This window comes from Dendrobates tinctorius, unplaced genomic scaffold (assembly GCF_039654945.1).
Source record: "Dendrobates tinctorius isolate UK_male_01 unplaced genomic scaffold, ASM3965494v1 ptg000513l, whole genome shotgun sequence".
Classification (NCBI taxonomy): domain Eukaryota; kingdom Metazoa; phylum Chordata; class Amphibia; order Anura; family Dendrobatidae; genus Dendrobates; species Dendrobates tinctorius.
In genome coordinates this window covers 582,615-600,520 of record NW_027362172.1, presented here as the reverse complement: position 1 = coordinate 600,520, position 17,906 = coordinate 582,615, and the positions used below count along the sequence as shown (strand labels likewise).

Genomic DNA, 17,906 nt, shown 5'->3' with positions numbered 1-17,906 from the left:
TCCAACTACATGCACAACCGACCCCATTCCCTCACATCTCCTCCAGTCTCTCTCCCCAGTCGTCACAACTCACCTAACTACAATCTTTAATCTCTCCCTCTCCTCTGGCATTTTCCCCTCCTCCTTCAAACACTCTATCATTACTCCATTACTAAAGAAACCCACCCTTGACCCATCCTGCACAAACAACTACAGACCAGTCTCCAATCTCCCCTTCATCTCTAAACTCTTGGAGCGCCTGATATACTCACGCCTTACCCGTTACCTCTCCACTCACTCCCTCCTAGACCCTTCACAGTCCGGTTTCCGCCCCCTACATTCGACAGAAACTGCACTCATCAAAGTGACCAATGACCTTCTGACAGCAAAACGTAATGGTGACCATTCTCTGCTCATTCTTCTCGACCTTTCTGCAGCTTTCGACACTGTTGACCATCCTCTCCTACTCTCTAGGCTCCAGTCACTAGGCATTAAGGACACTGCTCTTTCCTGGTTCTCCTCCTATCTTTCCGACCGCTCCTTCAGTGTTCTGTTTTCTGGCTCCACTTCATCTCCTCTTCCTCTCACTGTTGGGGTACCTCAGGGCTCAGTCCTTGGCCCCCTTCTCTTATCTCTCTATACAGCCCCAATTGGACAGACCATCAGCAGATTTGGCTTTCAGTACCATCTTTATGCTGATGACACACAACTGTACACATCATCCCCTGACCTTACCTCCGCTGTACTACAGAACGCCACTGACTGACTGTCTGCAGTCTCCAACATCATGTCTGCTCTCTATCTGAAACTCAACCTCTCCAAAACTGAACTTCTTCTGCTCCCACCATCTACTAACCTCCCTAAATCTGACATTTCCCTCTCTGTGGGTGGCACCATAATAACACCCCGACAGCAGGTGCGCTGTCTGGGTGTTATGTTCGACTCCGATCTCTCCTTCACCTCCCATATACAATCTCTTGCCCGCTCATGCCGCTTACACCTAAAGAACATCTCTAGAATCCGCCCTTTTCTCACCATGGAAACAACAAAAACTCTCACTGTCACCCTGATCCACTCCCGCCTAGACTACTGTAATGCTCTATTAATTGGCCTCCCTCTCACTCGACTCTCCCCTCTCCAGTCTATCCTTAATGCAGCAGCCAGGGTTGTCCATCTGGCTAATCGTTTCTCAGACGCGTCCGCTCTTCGCCAGTCGTTACACAGGCTGCCAATTCATTACAGGGTACAATTCAAAGTACTTGTTCTCACCCACAAAGCTCTCCACAGTGCGGCACCCCCTTACATCTCCTCCCTCATTTCTGTCTATCGGCCTAACCGACCGCTGCGCTCTGCAAATGACTTTCGACTAACCTCTGCCCTAATCCGTACCTCCCACTCCCGACTCCAAGACTTCTCCCGTGCTGCGCCAATCCTCTGGAATGCTCTACCCCAAAATATTAGGACCATCCACAATTTGCATAGTTTTAGGCGCTCGCTCAAAACACATTTGTTCAGAGCGGCCTATCACATTCAGTAATCAAAGTCATGTTTGTGTGTGTGTAGCCCATTCACTATCTCCATCTAACCCCCACCCCCTGAAGATGGCTGGACCGTCATTGTAAATACATCATTGTAAATACAAACCTGTGCTTTGTATCCCCCCCACCTCATTGTAGATTGTAAGCTCCACGAGCAGGGTCGTCTTATTTCGCTTTAATTATTGTATTGTTAACGTTGTTACTTATGACTGTTGTGTTTGAAACTGTTCAACTGTAAAGCGCTGCGGAATATGTTGGCGCTATATAAATAAAGATTATTATTATTATTACCTCCCACTGCTCTCCCCTTCTATCACCCTCTACTGTCCGGAACGCCATGACCAAGGCCTTTCGCCTACCAGGTCATCGCTAGCGCCCGCCCATCCTTTTGGGGTGTCCGTGGTGTCGGGGGACCTGACTAATGGACCACTGTCTGGCTCAATATCCTCCGTCTCTTTGTCCACCTAATAAGAAAGTCATGGTCAGCGTTTTTATCATACCCTGTACCCGGGACCTGTTGCTTATTCTTATACATACTACACATTAAATCAACTTTTGGTATACCATATACAGTATACGGTTACCTCTGCTTTAATAACACTAGGGGTAACTCAACAGGAGTAACCCCCTTTTTCTTTAACTCCTTCTTTCAAAATAATATTCCAAACACAACATGAAAGTACTCCCCCTTCCTTTAACATTAGCACTCCCTCCCCCATGTCCCCGCTGTGCCAGGAGAAAACAACATAACAAAACATTTTCTTTAGCTTGGACGGGGAACTCTCCTTTTAGCAGCACAACGGTGCAACGGGCCATCTCCTGACAGCCGATGTTGCGCCAGTCCAGCAGGGGAACCCCACAGCAGTGAGGTCCCCGGGGTGCTTGAAGTGTCTCTGGGAGTCCTTCTACGGGGGCTCGGAGTCTTCGGGCTCGACGATCATGGCCACCGCGTAGTAGCCACGGGGACACTACTCCTTATAGTATGACACCAAGTCCCCCTCCCGCAAAGCCCGGCCGTGACAGATGGAAGTCATGTTAATATAACCTTTTGGCCGGTTGCGAGGTCCCGAATGAACCCGTATCCCTTCGCCAGGTTGGTGTACACGAGTCGCCCGGTGGATCGTGGAGCCACCATGCCAGCCTCTCCTTTTTCGTGGAGCAGGCCCCAGATCTCCTGCTCTCTGGCCTTCTTCTCAATGACCTCCGCAACCCAAATGGAGGGTCTGGTGTAGGCCGCAGAGTCCGGTGGGCGGGATGCGGCCGGGGTCGAGAGCGGGGCAGAGGCAACCACAGATTCCGGCGGCCCAGCCGCAGTTCCTTTACAGCTCTCCGTATTCAGGCCCAGGTACCTTCACCTTTCCTTCAGTCGCAGTGACGTTCCTCGCGGATCTTTCGCTGGGGCTGCCCTAGGCCTATCTACCACCAGCGCTTCACCAGTCCTAGGTCGTCGTCCAATCAGTACCCCCGGGGCCTTGTCTGTCCTGCGGTTCCTTGTGTCAGGGCCACCCCCGACTGTCTCTTCCGATCAGTCCCCTGGTTGAGCTCTCCACCGTTGTCAGTCTTCTGTACTGAGTCTTCTCCTCCTGAGCTCCTCCCGGGACTAGCCTAGCCTGGAGCCTGTCCTATTTATCCCCTTCCTCGGGAATTTCCCTCCTGGGTTCCTATCTCCCTGCCCCCCATGACTAAGCAGTTTCGTAGCCCTAGGCTGCTGTCAAGTCCTGTTCTACGCTCCCCACTGCCATCTTGTGGTCAAATCCAGGTTCTGCACTCCTTTTCCACCTTCCCCAGCTGTTTCCCTTCTGTCATTGCCAATATCCGTCTATAGTGCACAAACCGTCCCTTCTTCCTGCAGTCAAGTCTGTCCGTCAAGTCACCTTCCCCACATACGCTACACCTGAATTTCTCATGACTGACACAGGTATCACTTTTTTTCAGGGGACAAGCACCTATACAGCCACACCACTACTTCCATATGTAAAAATGTGCTGACAGGTTCCCTTTAACTGTGCCACCGAAAAAAAAAATATTCTGAGCTTCCAGATCACAGAAAGTGAAAGGCAAAGGCATAATCACACTCATAGGAATGTCACCCAGCTTTTCAAGACCCCTGCATGTCAATTCTGCCTAGTGACAGACACAAGCATGGATGATTTTTGGGAAAGGGCTGGGGAATTACGGAACATAAAATGTTGGGATTTCGATATCCCAGTTTTTACAATGAATCATTTATTGACTGGCCCTCCTATGTTACATACATACAATATAAACAAGGATGTGCTAAGTATCTGCAGTGAAATCTCCGAATACTCTGCATATGCCACTGCACGTGAGTGATTTAGCAATGTACAGCCCCAAAACCTGCAATGGACTGCAGGCAGCAGCGCGCTCAGCTGCATTGCGTGCCTTCATTCACTGTATTGTTCTCTTCACTCAGGCATTCACAATTAATAGGGACTTCCCATAGCCAGGGTGAGGCATAGACAGGGGTAGGAGACCAGAGCGCTGCCAACATCTGATATTTTTAGCAGCATCGTACTTTTTTTTTTTTTTAAGAAACTCCGCTGGTAATCCATATAAATAAACAATCCGCGCTAATTAAACTTTTCAGCGCGCATTTGTTCTTTGTTCACATCCTAGTTAACGTGCGCTCCATTTCTTCATTATACTGCAATGTGGGGACTTTGATGTGAACATTAAAAGGATCCAGTATTTGTTTTGGATTTTAAGCCTTTCGGTTCATGTGTATTTTGTGTGAATTACATGTTTGAAAATGCCATTCACACAACAACAATGTAACATCTGGATGCTGCTGTAAAATGCCGCAGGGGTAAAAATGCTGAAAGGAATCATGAATGTGAAGGAGTATTATATTGGCCCCAATATACAGTAGATTAAAGGCAGCCGGACCCGCTGGATTCAGCAGAACATCGCAACCGTCTACTGGAGTATACTGCACCATGCGCTTCTTGGCCATTTAATAGCCAATTTATACAGGCAGACCCCAATCAGATGTGGACTGAATAATCGGAGATGGTTCGATGCGCATGGGCTACCAGGAGTTTACACAGGACGACATGCAGCCGAGAACTGTGATCTAACAGGAAACCTATTGTTCTGCCCAATCGTCGGGTGATCGTCGGCATATTTAAACTGCAAGATCATGGCGAAAGGCTTGTTCACCATAATTGTGCAGTACAGATGCACACTAAGGTGTATAGGGGCCCAATCCTTTTGTTGTCCCAAGAGGTAATTCAGTACCAGAGGTGTCAGGCAGTAACTAATGGCGCATTTGGACTGACCAACAATCTGGGAACAAGTGTTCGTATGACCTGTCTATACAGGCGGGCAAAAACTGAGCGAATCGGCAAAACAATAGAGAATAAGTAAGAACTGCAGCGAGTTTAAATATCCTAATCATAGTATGAATATACCACAAAGGTATATCTAAGTATTAATTAACAAAGACTAGGTATGTAAAGTTACAAATGACTGAGCGAACTGGCAAAACTGCTTAAAAAAAAAAAAAAATTCTGGCAGCACATCTCCCATGGGAACAGGAGTTGTAAGGATATTTCATGGGCAAACAATGGCGGTAGTTGGCAGTCATTTTGCAACCTGGATTGGCCCATTACACAGCTTTCCCCATTGAAAAATGCCCGGTCATGTAATGGGAGAGACCGCCATCAGCCAAATAAGTAAGAATTAAATACAAATTGTCACTCAAAAGAAGTAACTTGAAGCTTTTGGGCCTCATTGTAAAATCTACATTTAGGCCCTCCATATACCATGTACCATTTGTAATAGTGTTTTGTTTTTTTTTGTTTTTTAAAGTGAAAAAGGAACCCTTTGGACTCTTTAAAGCCTCAGAAGTCTATGCTTTTTGCATCACCTTTAAATGTGACCCTCTATTAAATGGGCAGCCAAGTCAAATAATATTGATGAACCATACCTCGAATAGGTCATCAGCATCAGACCAAAGAGTGTATGACAACCGGCACTCCCATGATCAGCTTCTACAGGCTGGGGTGGCCACTTGATCAGAACTGCGCTGCCTCCTACATTCAATGAATATTGGCCACTAAGGCTTATTGCAGAGCAGCGGCATTTAAAGTCTACATCTGACCCCAACAGAAGCTAAAAACTGCTGATCGTCAATGTGCCGGGTGTCAGCCATTGACCAATCCAATATTGATGACCTTTCTGAGAACAGGGCATCGATATTATTTGACTGGACGACCACTTTAAATAACATATGTGCAAGGAAATTCAATACTTATATTCAAAATGTGAGATCTGCTTAAAAAATAGAAGTGTCTTTGACTCACAAATCCAGTTAAAGGGGGTTGTCTGTGACTTATGTATTGAATAGGACACAAAGCGCAGTACCCGGCAAGTCACTAAAGCTGCAGGGCTGCTGTGCTCCACCAGGTACATTACTAATAGCAACAAGTGATGAAGTGCATAACAACCTTGGGTTTGTTGGATGTAGGACGAAGACAATCACATAACCTATATCAAATATGCAAGTCCAGGACAATCGATTTAAGCAACATGGACACAAATTAGGCTTTAAGGCAATAAAATAATCCCCTTCGACACATCATCTAGATTACGGGTATGAAAACAATACATAACGCCTCTGGGCCCACGTGCAGAACATTGATTCTTCTCAACACAAGAAAAAAACCTCCCCATTATCGCTGGGTTAATAATTTACCTGAAAATCTTCTATGGAAGCAGCAGATGTCAGCTCCTGCAAAAGAGGTGTTACAAAAACCTGTCATAAGCACAGAAAAGAATGTCTGATCTACACAGACCACCCCATTTAAAGAGACAGGAAATGGGCCAGGAAAGACCACCCCATCAGTAGATGTAATCAGACAGGAAGTGAGGTGCAGTCTACGGAGGAAATGGGGGCCAGAAGCACCAGCAAATTCTTCCTCAATTAGGAATGCCACAGCAAACAGGCACGGGGCTTGTAATCCATTGCCTAAGGCTAGAATTGACAAGCCATGTAAAAGATCAAAGACTGACTCTGCCATGGTTTAGACAGACTTCCCTACATTGCACAGGGTATTTTTAGATGAATATTAACAGAGACGAATGTTCCTTTCAAAACAGAGAGAGCCTGGCATCATAGATAATTTTATTTCTTTCATTGATTTCATTTCTACAATTAAGAAATATTGCTCCCAGCTAACTGCATCAGATTAGAGCATCTCCTTCCTTTATGTTACAAATTAGGCATGCACGTCTCATCCCCCATGCCCCCAATCAAAGATGCGGACTCCAATTTTTAGCTGATTACAAGATTTACTTTTCTCCCCAATTCTGTTCTTACTGCGAAATTTACACTTAAGATTATTGAATTGTAAGTCACAATATTTTCAATTCATTACATACCAATATAAATACTATAGTTCTTATATAGTGATGACATTTATCATCATCACCGGACACAAATTTAGATTTTAAATGTTACGAATGAATACACACAGAATATATATTATATATACACACACACTGTATATATTTTGTAGGGATTCAGTCTCAAGTAGGCATTAGGTAGTGTTCAAACATGCGATTTGGTCCAAACCGATACAGTTTTATTGATTTCAGAAAACTCCAAGTGATTAAAAACCCAAAACAGCGTCTTCTAGGCACAAGGGTAACACAGCAAATAAACAGTTCATTTAGCAGGGCACACACGGTATGTCAGTGCGGGCTCACCCCGACAGAATACAGTTATTTTTCCAAAAGCAAACTTTAAAACACTGAAGAGGTATAGTCCTACCATGTCTCGGTATCCCCTTCAGCTTGAGCTCCAGCACCAAATAAAAGTGTTCAACTATGGGCACAGTTCACACTGAAGAGCCTGTAGCTTCCACACATTTCTCTGCAACTCCAACACTCAGACTGCCCAGCTTTCATAGCTGACCCATGTAGCCTTCATTCATAGAGAGACCCCAATGCATCTCTCTAAGATACAGCTCACATTTTGTCTTGTCACTCACCAGCTCCAGCACACTCGAATCTGCTTCATCCAGCAGCTGCTGACACCTCTTGTGAACACAGGACCGAGTTCTAGTTAAAACAGCTAGGCAGGTGCATCTAAGCAAATCCTGCAGCTACACTTAACCCTGTCCTACCTGGCTCTGTTACAATACACGCACACAAACATACACTTATAGGGGCATGTAAATGTTTGGACACCTCTGGTCAGAATTAATGTTATTGTGAACAGTTACTGAAGATGAAATGATCTCTAAAAGACCTAAGGTTATAGATGATACATTTTCTTTGTATTTTAGGAAAAAAATATACATTTTCATCTTAAAAAATTACAAAAAGTAAAATGGGCCGATGCAAAAGATTGGGCACCCTACATGGGTAGAACCTAGTAGCACCCATTTTGAAAGTATCACAGCTTGTAAAAACTTTTTGTAGCCAGCTAAGTCTGTCAATTCTTGTTTGAGGGATTTCCATCCATTCTTCCTTGAAAAATTAATCCATTTCTGTGAGATTCCTGAATCGTCTTGCATGCACTGCTATTTTGAGGTCTAATGAAATTTAAAACATAACTTTTACTAATATATAATAAAACAACATGTGTGTCACCAAAATTCATAAAATGGTCGATCAAATAAAGATACCTGATAATACTACAAAGAATCAGGTCCTAAACCGACCCATACAAGGATATTTGTTACCTAAATACAACTAGACAACATATCATAGGATGTGGCGATTTACTGGTTCATTTTACACGCCATACCCCAAAAACCATACCCCAGGCTAACTAGATAGAAAAGGACAGGAAGGCTGCTGCCTGCAATCCGTGAAAAACCCTATGAAAATAAGAGCCAACAGACTGACAGTGAAAAAGGCCCTGAAGACGCTAGGCTTCAAAAAAAGCTATGTCAGTAGTCAGGAATGTACTGAAGACAGAGCTACAGGCAAAAGGAGATTCAGCTCACCCCAGCAGGGAATGGCAGAATACTGAAAAGCAAGGAAAACAAAAAACAAAACCAAAAGCCAACAGGCAAAACAGAAAACTTAGCTTGAGAGGAGCAGGAATCAGACTGGTGTCCTAGAAGTCCACAGAGAAATCACCCGCAGGGCAGAAGGGCGTCGGCAGCCTTATATCCAGTCCGTGACTCCACTCAGCCAGTCATCCTCATTAGACTCAGGTGCCTGATAATCAGGCTCATTACCTTCCTTTACCAGAATAGGGAGTTCACCAGACCCCAGTGACGAAGGGGAAAATGAACTCACAACAGTCTATTGTGGATTTTGACCTGCGTTTAGGATTATTATCCATTTGTAGAAACCATCCTATTTTCAACTTCAGCTTTTATACAGATGGTGTCATGTTTGCATCAAGAATTTGTGAAATTTCATAGAATCCATTCTTCCCTCTATCCGAAAAATGTTTCCTGTGCCATTGGCTGCAAAACAACCCCAAAGAATGACTGATCCACCCCCATGCTTCATGGTTGGCGAGATGTTCTTGTCCTGAAATTCTGTGTCCACAATTATCAAAAGTATATGTGGAGAAAAAAGGGCAAAGAGTTCTGTTTTAACCTCATCGGTCCACAGGGCTTGTTTCCAGAATGCATTAGGTTTGTTTAGATGCCCTTTTGCATACTTACTTCTGATGCTGAATTTTATGGCGAGGATGCAGTAGAAGTTTTCTTCTTATGACTCTTCCATGAAGGCCATATTTGTGCAGGTGTCTCTGAACAGTAGAACAATGTACCAGACCTCCAGAGTCTGCTAAATCTTTCTGAAGGTCTTTTGCAATCAAGCAGGGGGTTCTGACTTGCCCCACTAGCTATCCTACGAGCAGCTCTCACTTAAATTTTGCATGGTCTTCCAGATTTTATCTTGACCTCCACTGTCCCTGATAACTGCCATTTCTTAATTACATTTCAAACTGAAAAAAAGGGCAACGCTTTGCTATCTTCTTATAGCTTTCTCCTGCTTTCTGTGCCTCCACCATTTTCAGAGTGCTTAGCAGCTGCTTAGAAGAATCCATTGCTGATGCTTTTTAGGACAAGGTTAGACGTGGCTGAGTTTTTATAAAGCAGGGAAATTTGCATCACCTGGCCTTTCTTAGTGAACAAGCCATAACCCTAACAGGCCAATTAAGGTCTGAAACATTGGTCAAAACTCAAAGGGTGCCCAAACATTTGCATCGGCCCATTTTCCTTTCTGTAATTTTTAAAATGAAAGAAATTATGTTTTTTTGGCCTAAAATACATAGGAAATGTTTCACTTTAAGCCTTTTAGTGATCATTTCATCTTCAACTTGCTTAACTGTTCACAAAAACAGTAATTTTGACCAGGGGTGCCCAAATAAATGGTCTGACAGTCTGGTGTGTATGGGGCCTCCAAATTGTTCCCTGACGGATAATGTCGGGGGAGAGAAGAATATCGCATGTCCGATTTTTGATTGGCAGCGGCTTTCTCAGAGGACTCAGCTCCTGCGTGGGGGAAAGTTGGGAGATCATCTGCTCATACATGGGCTGTTTAAGGCATGTAACACAGAAGGTATTTAAAACAAACACACTAATTTGCTCCAATATATCAATGCACAGCTCAGCCTAAATGAGCAGTGACCCTGACCGCAGCACTTTCATGCACCCATATGAATACAACAAAAAGTTTCAACAGGGCTGAAAAACACAATTTCATGGAGAATTGTTACTTCAAAGGATGAGCCGTCTTTGATGTTTATGAGCCAGTTAATGGCAGGAGCCAACGAGACAGTTTTTCGCTGTCTATGACGATTTTCTTCATGTTGGATTTGATTAACTTCCTTGTTTTCTGATATATAATGAATACAAGCTATGTAAATAGCTTCTAAGATCTTGTCGTGTCTAGAGTTACAGGACTTCTTGGTTCCTGACCACCCGAACCTTACATACTAACTAGGGCCGCCATAAGGACATTACTGTCCTTACTGGCGTATGGGACCCTGACCGGGCCCACCTCTCTTCTCACCGGGCCCAAGGGTCAGGATTCTGCCGGTTCGGAAACTGAACGTTCGCCCTCTGCACACGTTCAGTTAAAATCTATATCGCCGTACTGGAAGGCTTCCCAAACAGCAATAGTTAACATCCGGTCACAGGCCGGCAGCTGACGTCAGTGCGCATGTTGCCGGCGTATGAGGTCACTGCCATATGACAGCGTCCATGCCTCAGATGAATTGGAGAGAGGAAGCTTCCAGACCCCGACCAGGTAAGGAGAAACGTTTTTTAAGCTACACTATGGGGGCAGAATAGAGAAGTGTGGGGCTAGGAATGGAAGACCATATGGGGCCAGGAATGAGACACGTGGGGTCCAGAATGGAGTCCATATGGGAGCAGGATGTGGGACCTTTTTACTGTAGGAGCTTATTAAGGGATATTACTACTATGATGCATTTTATTTTGTGGATACAGTTTCCAGTGGGGAGAAGACGTCATGTTACTGTGCAGGGCAACACTGTCTTTTTTTCTTCATCTGGCGTAGCGTAGAAGTTGGACAAAAAATTAGGGAATATAATCTAGATAACTTATTTTCTGCAGAGAGGAGTCCTGGCTAGAAGAAGTGATGGTGGTCTAGAGACATCACCGGTGAGTCAGTGTTAGGCTGGGGTCACACTTGCGAGTGTGACGTGAGAAACTCGTGCGAGTCTCTCGCATCAATTCCCAGCACTGCCGCCGGCACTCGGACCGGAGTATGCGGCTACATGTATTTCTATGCATGCCCCACACTCTGATCCCGAATGCCGGTGGCAGTGCCGGGTATTGATGTGAGAGTTTCTCTCATTGTACTCGCAAGTCTGACCCCAGCCTTACCTGTACACTAACACTATACAGAGATCCTGTGTATAATGTAACTGGTGATCCCTATATTACCTGTACACTGACACTAAACACTATATACTATGTACAGAGCTCCTGTGTATAATGGCACTTATGGTAATTTTTTTTATTAATAATCAGTATTCAAGTACTTGGTTACTATGTGGTGAGACTATGTGGTCTAGTCAGGATGTGACCGTGGTATTTGCCCCTTGTATGTGGTAGTATTCCGTCACTATGTGCTAGTAATATGTGGTCCGTCAATAGTGTGTTAGTATTTGTTCCTTGTATGTGGTATTATTCATTCACTATGTGGTAGTGATCTGTGGTCTGGTCATGGTGTGACCATGGTATTTGCCTCTAGTATGTGGCATTATTCGGTCACTATGTGGTAGTAATATGTGGTCCGGCAATGGTGTGGTGGTATTTGTCCCTTGTATATGCTATTATTCATTCACTAGGTGGTGGTAATATGTGGTCTGGTCATGGTGTGGTGATATTTGTTCCTTGTATATGGTATTATTCGGTCACCATGTGGTGGTAACATGCGGTCCAGCCATGCATGGTGTGATTGTATTTGTCCCTTGTATGTGCTATTATTGTTCATTTTAAAAAATGTATATATGACACATTCCCTTCAAGAATAAATAAAAATATACCTAAAAAGAGTACAAGATATTTTAACAAATATTTAATAGGTTAGAGTAGAGCTTGGCCAAAAGAGTCTACCTTGTAGTGGTGGCAAAAAAAAAAAACCTTTTGGCCAAAACAAAAGCTGCTTGCTATGTATATGATATGGTGTTAGATGGGAGTTGTTAATGTGTGCTTGGTGATGACTAGTGATGAGCGAGTATACTCGTTACTCGAGATTTCCCGAGCCTGCGCAGGTGATCTCCGAGTATTTGGATGTGCTCGGAGATTTAGTTTCTGTCGCCGTAGCTGCATGATTTGCGGCTGCTAGTCAGCCTGAATACATGTGGGGATTGCCTGTTTGTTAGGAAATCCCCACTTGTATTCAGGCTGTCTAGCAGCCGCAAATCATGTAGCTACAGCGACAGAAACCCGAGCATGCTCAGGAAATCTGAAGTAACGAGTATACTCGCTCATCACTAGTGAGGACGTGGTGCAGAAGTGGAGTTTTTCCAAAAGTGGGCGGTGGGACTGTGGAATGTTTGAGGGGTGGAGCCTGGTCGGAGTCTCAAGGAGGCCCAAAAAGTTTACAATTATGGGGCCCTGAAATTCCTAGGGGTAGCCCTTTTACAAACTGCCTAGAGTAAATGTAGTCCAATGTTAAATTTAATATCAGGGTGCTGTCCTGAAGGAGAAAAGATTTTTAAAGATCGTTTCCCAAGTATTGCTACACATGTATATTTTCTAGAGAAATGTTCAATTTGTTCTATACAACCTCCCAGCAGCAAAGATTGAGTTGTAGGTTCATCTACAAGCCTATTTCAATAAGTAAATTTCCTTGATCTGTTACCATTTTTTATACCTATTTTAGCATAACTAAATGGAACATTTGGTGGGCTACTCTTTTTTTTCCCCCGCTTATCAGCATAATAAGGTTTTGTTTATCTATTTTAGTCTTTTCTGTGGAGAGCATGTTCTAGATTAGTGGGTAAAGTAGAGGAAAAAAAAAAACGTTTTGTGGTAAAACATTTAGCATAGCTTGTAAGGTGCTGATTTAATTGTCTCATCTTATTAAAGAATTACTCCCATCAAGGTTTTTATCCTCTTAATATATTGCGGTCATCATATTATATAGCACTGTGTACTTACAATTGCTCATTTTGCCTTTCGACTCTTTTTATTCTTCTCTTTCCTCTGCTCTATTTAGAACAAGGAAGTCTTGTCCCTGAAGAAATCATTCCACTCTTCAACTCCTGACTCAGCTGCCCTCCCTGTAAGGGACTTTTGCAGTGACTTATGGCTTGTGCAGAGAAAATTGACCTGCTGTTTCTACATAGAGCTTATTTAGAAGGATTTTTAAATTACGTGAGGTCATAGACCTCATGGAAAATTGGGTAGAAGATCAAAATGAGCAATTGTAAGTACACAGTGCTATATAATATGATGATTAATATATTAAGAGGATAAAAATTTTGATGGGAGTGCTTCTTCAAACAGCAAGAATGACAAAGTGATTCTAAAACTTTGATATTAACTTTTATTAAAAATTCTTTCTGTTCTGAAGAATGGAAAGATTGTTAATTGTTTAGTGTACAGATCATTGTCAAGTTTACTGACCACCTAAGAAGCAAGGAGCTTGAGAGCGCAACCCTGTAACTGGCCAGATCAAGCTTTGCTAGTCTTATTACCCCTAGCTTCTCCCATAAGGCCTCTGCCTGCAGACATGGAGAGAGCACAGTTCAGGCGCTGCTGGCCAGAATTGGAAATCTTCAGAAGCACACAGCCACCAGTAAGCCAGGAGGGTGGTAGGCTCCTGAAGAAAGGAACATAAGTCAATCCTTTTAAGGAGGCATTTATGGGCATATCCAGAGGTGTGACCTACAACTTTTATGTAGAATGTTGGTCCTCCAAACCACTTAGTGAGGCTTACATGACTCCTGAATACAGCAGTAGCCTTACAAGGTGGGCCAGGGAAATTACGTTCTGCACACTGGTGTGGATTCCAAAGGTGAGGCATTTTAGACATTTATGGCATATCCTGCGAATATCATAAAATGTTTAGGGTGGGAATAATCCTTTAAAGAGATTGTGTGCTTTAAACCGTTCCATGTTTCAAAAATTTTTTTTTTTTTTTTTAACTACTTTTGCCTGAGGAGTGAAGAGTGCGTTTTTCATTTAGCTTTTATTGTATTACTCGGCAAGTATGGTGCATCACCTTACTGACATCAATGGAGAATATAAACGATAAGAATTACTGAGAGGATGGATATGGAGAAGAGAAGCCTGTGGTTTTAAAGAACTGTTACTTGATCAGAAAAACTCCAAAAAGTACAATTGCTAAACATAAGGTTTATTTGCAGATCTGTTATTTAGAAAATTGAGGTTATTTCCCCAGGATTTCTTGCTGTCATAGCCCCTGCTATGGCGGAGACTGGCACCTGTTATTTAGGTATAGTAAAACAGATTTAAAAAGTAAGACTTCAACAGTAACATTTACTGACTTGAGATGAGTCGTCTGATGTTACGACAGCAAGCACAAGTCCAGGCAACCAAAATGCAATATCTGACCAGTGTCATCATGCAGGTTTGCTTCCTGAAATTACTTTGAAAAAGCAATATAGTCATCATGTATGTAAGGGCCTCACGAGAAACCTGGCTTTGCTGGAATTGTTCCCAATTGTGGTGGCGGTCTCCATTTGGGGAGAAATGTTTGCGAACCGGAGAGTTAGTCATTGTGACAATATGAGCATGGTGTCAGTGATTAACAGCCTGTCAGCATCATCTCCCCCGGTGATTAAGTTGGTGAGGGAACTCTTTTCCGGTGCCTTGAACTGAATGCTTGGATTTCTGCGGTGCATGTGCCAGGTGTGCAAAACTCTATAGCGGATGCTTTCTCTCATTTTCAGTGGGAGCCGTTTCGGGAACTGGCAAATAAAGCGGAGGTCTCAGGAGCGGAATGCCCTTTGCACTTATGCCAGGTGATTATGGACGAGCAGGAAGGTTGATTCGTGAGTTGGTTACAAGCCAGACCTGGGCATCATACGAAGCATCGTGGCGGGTATGGCAAAGTTGGGAGCTCCGGTGGACAGCAGTTGAGTCCGAGGAGGATAAGACATTGGCAGTGTTATTTTTGGTGGGTAAAGCGGCCGAAATGAGTTGGTCTATTTCTTAAGTTAATAAATTTATGTCTGGTCTTGCATTTGGTTTTAAGTTGGAGGCCTCGGCTAATGTTACAAAAAAGTTTTTAGTTAAGCAGGCATTAAAGGGTTTTAAGAGGCAACAGGAGTTTTGATAGGCGTAGACCAATCTCGTTCAGCATGCTCGAAAGATTAGGCGGAGTTTTGGAGAGGATTTGTTGTTCCAATTTTGAGTTGGCGTTGTTTAGGCTTGCGTTTTCTTTAGCATTTTTTGGGGTGATGCGAATAGGTGCACTCGTGTCTCGCAGCAGGGACAGGGTAGGTGGTTTGTTGGCAGAGGATGTGGAACTCTGGGCGGGGGGCATTGCTTTTTGGATAAGGCGTTTCAAAACTCATCAGTTGGGCAAAGGTAGGCGCGTGGTACTAGGGAGAGTTGATGGGGCGTTGATGTGCCCACAAAGGTGTTTGGAATCGTACTGGCGGGCCCACTGTTGTGTCATGCGGGGGGCATTTTTGTCGCGTTTCCAGTTTATTGCGATTTTGAACAGAGGGTTGCAAGAGTTGGGCCTTTCCTCGGGTACATACGGGTCACATTCTTTTAGGATTGGGGCTGCTTCAGAGGCTGATAGTCTTGGTTTAGGGGCTGATGCGATAAGGCGCATTGGCAGGTGGAGCTCGGACTGTTACTTAACTTATGTGCATCACTAATGGTATCGGGGAATGTGAAGGAGTGGCTTTAACGTTACTTGTTATGTATTTTCAGGTCGTGATCCCTTATTAGCCTGGATTTTTGGACATTCGTTCAGGCATTGGGGGGCGCTATGGGCTGACGTAAGGACGGATAGTAGGCAATTAGCCTTTAGTAGGGATCAAGTGGTTATTCGATGGTTGGAATTTAGAGGGATGGTTTGAAGCAGGGTCCTATCTGAATTTTCCCGAGCCACTCGTTTTGATAGAACACCCAACATTTTGGTTATGCATATGGGTGGGAATGATTTGGACGTTAAGCCGGTTAGCGAATTGATCCGGGATATTTGTTTCGACTTCTTGAGGTTGTGGATGTTGTTTCCGGGAATGTAGACAGGATGGTCGGATATTGTTCCCAGAAAAAAGTGGATTATTAGGGTCAGGGTGAAGTTGAATAGGGCCGTGTCGAGTTTTGTATCCAGGAATGGGGGCATTAGTGTGAGGCATTTTGAATTGGAATCCGGGGTTGGTAATTTTTGGATGGAGGACAAGGTTCACTTAAACGCGATAGGGATTGATTTGTGGGCACTCGCGGTACAAGAAGGGGTTGAGAGAGCATTGGTGGTGTTGGGGCACTCACAAGCCTGAGGTGGTCAGGGCTGTTCGTGGTTGGCAGGGGGGGTGGGGGGTTCTTTGAGTTGACGCTGATTCGTCAGGGAAGGAATTGTAAGTAAATTCCGGACAGTTTAAATTGTGTGGGGTTGATATGGCATTTGGTTATGCGCTCTGGACAGGTTTTTACCCCAGGAGCTTTTTGGTGGTTAGTCTTCCCGGAACAGATTGTATGGTGCCCTCGAGCTGGTGGTGTACGGCTGAGGGTAACATGGTGGTCGAAGTTCGTTGGTGTTTTTGCCAAATATAAAGCCAGATCTTTTGGCTCTAAGAACCCTCCCCTCATGTTTGAATACAAACTATATTAATATTTATTGTTATAATTGTTATATGTTATTGTTTGTTAATAAACTGGCCGCTGCAGCCAAAATTATCCAAAGAATATAATTTGTAGTGTTTTTATTTTAAGGGGGTGGCGTTTTTTCGTACGGGTTGGTTGTGGAAGGGAGGTAGCAAGGGAAGAAACCTGTATTCGCCATACCCGGTCTAGTGTTTCCTAGAATTGCAAAGTTAGTAAGTTTCAATAGTATTGGTTCTGGCTCATTTCTGATTACATTTTAAGAAAGGGAGCTTTCCAACAATTACAACCTATCTACGGGATATGTGCCTAATCATTAGAGGTCCAACTAATGGGACCCCCTCATATCCGGAGAACAGGGGTCAAGTCATGTGCCCCTAGTTTGAATGGAGAATGTATTGTGCATATATACCACCGCTCCAGTCAAAATCCGTGGCACTGATGGTGATGATCAATCAGGTGACAGATCACTTAAAAGTCAGCTATTCATTCCAACAAACCCTCTTGGCTGAGCATGCATGTTTTCAATCGGGAGAGGGGAGTAAACAGATGCCAGGCACTAGAGGTGGCTGCTTATATGTTTCAAAACCGCATCCTTCATGCCCCGATATTTGCCATCAGGGAAGAAATAGGACACCACCTGACACATTAGATGGGATGCTACTGCTGAAATGGGTGGGTACAGCTAGAATTTATCTGGTACATATGGCCACCTTCAGAATGGGTCATATTTTTGAAGCATCAAATACTAGGCGCCTTATGGACAGAGCTGCCAACCAGTCATAAATTCCGGGACAGTCCATAAATATAGGGCTGTTTGCCCTGTCCTGAAAAAAAAAAAAAAAAAAGGAGGAAGCCTTAAATATTTTTTTAAGCCGAAAAAACCTATACAGATTTTGACCATAATGATCATTTTAAGATTTTACAGTGAATGCATCTGATGTCTATATAATAAAAGTATTGGCTGTAGACATGTATAACTAATAATGATTTATTATGGTTTCCCCAAATGTGTATGTAGAATATAGTGTGTCCATTTTTGATTAGCTGTCCAAGAAAAATGAAGTCAAGTTGGCAACCCTGCCTATGGAGTCCTCAACCAGTATTTGTTAAT

The 17,906-nt window shown here is 43.7% G+C and overlaps 1 protein-coding gene across 4 annotated transcripts in view; it reads right to left on the bottom strand.

Annotated features, from left to right (window-relative positions):
- Positions 1–17,906, bottom strand: part of LOC141078153 (nck-associated protein 5-like) — a 74,484-nt gene that overhangs the window by 44,116 nt on the left and 12,462 nt on the right. For 3 of the 4 annotated variants that reach the window (XM_073564988.1, XM_073564989.1, XM_073564987.1), the window contains exon 2: positions 6,235–6,270. The exons of the other annotated variant lie outside the window; for it this stretch is intronic. The gene's annotated coding sequence lies outside the window, so the exon portion shown is untranslated. The remainder of the gene's footprint in view (positions 1–6,234; positions 6,271–17,906) is intronic. 4 annotated transcript variants of the gene reach the window in all.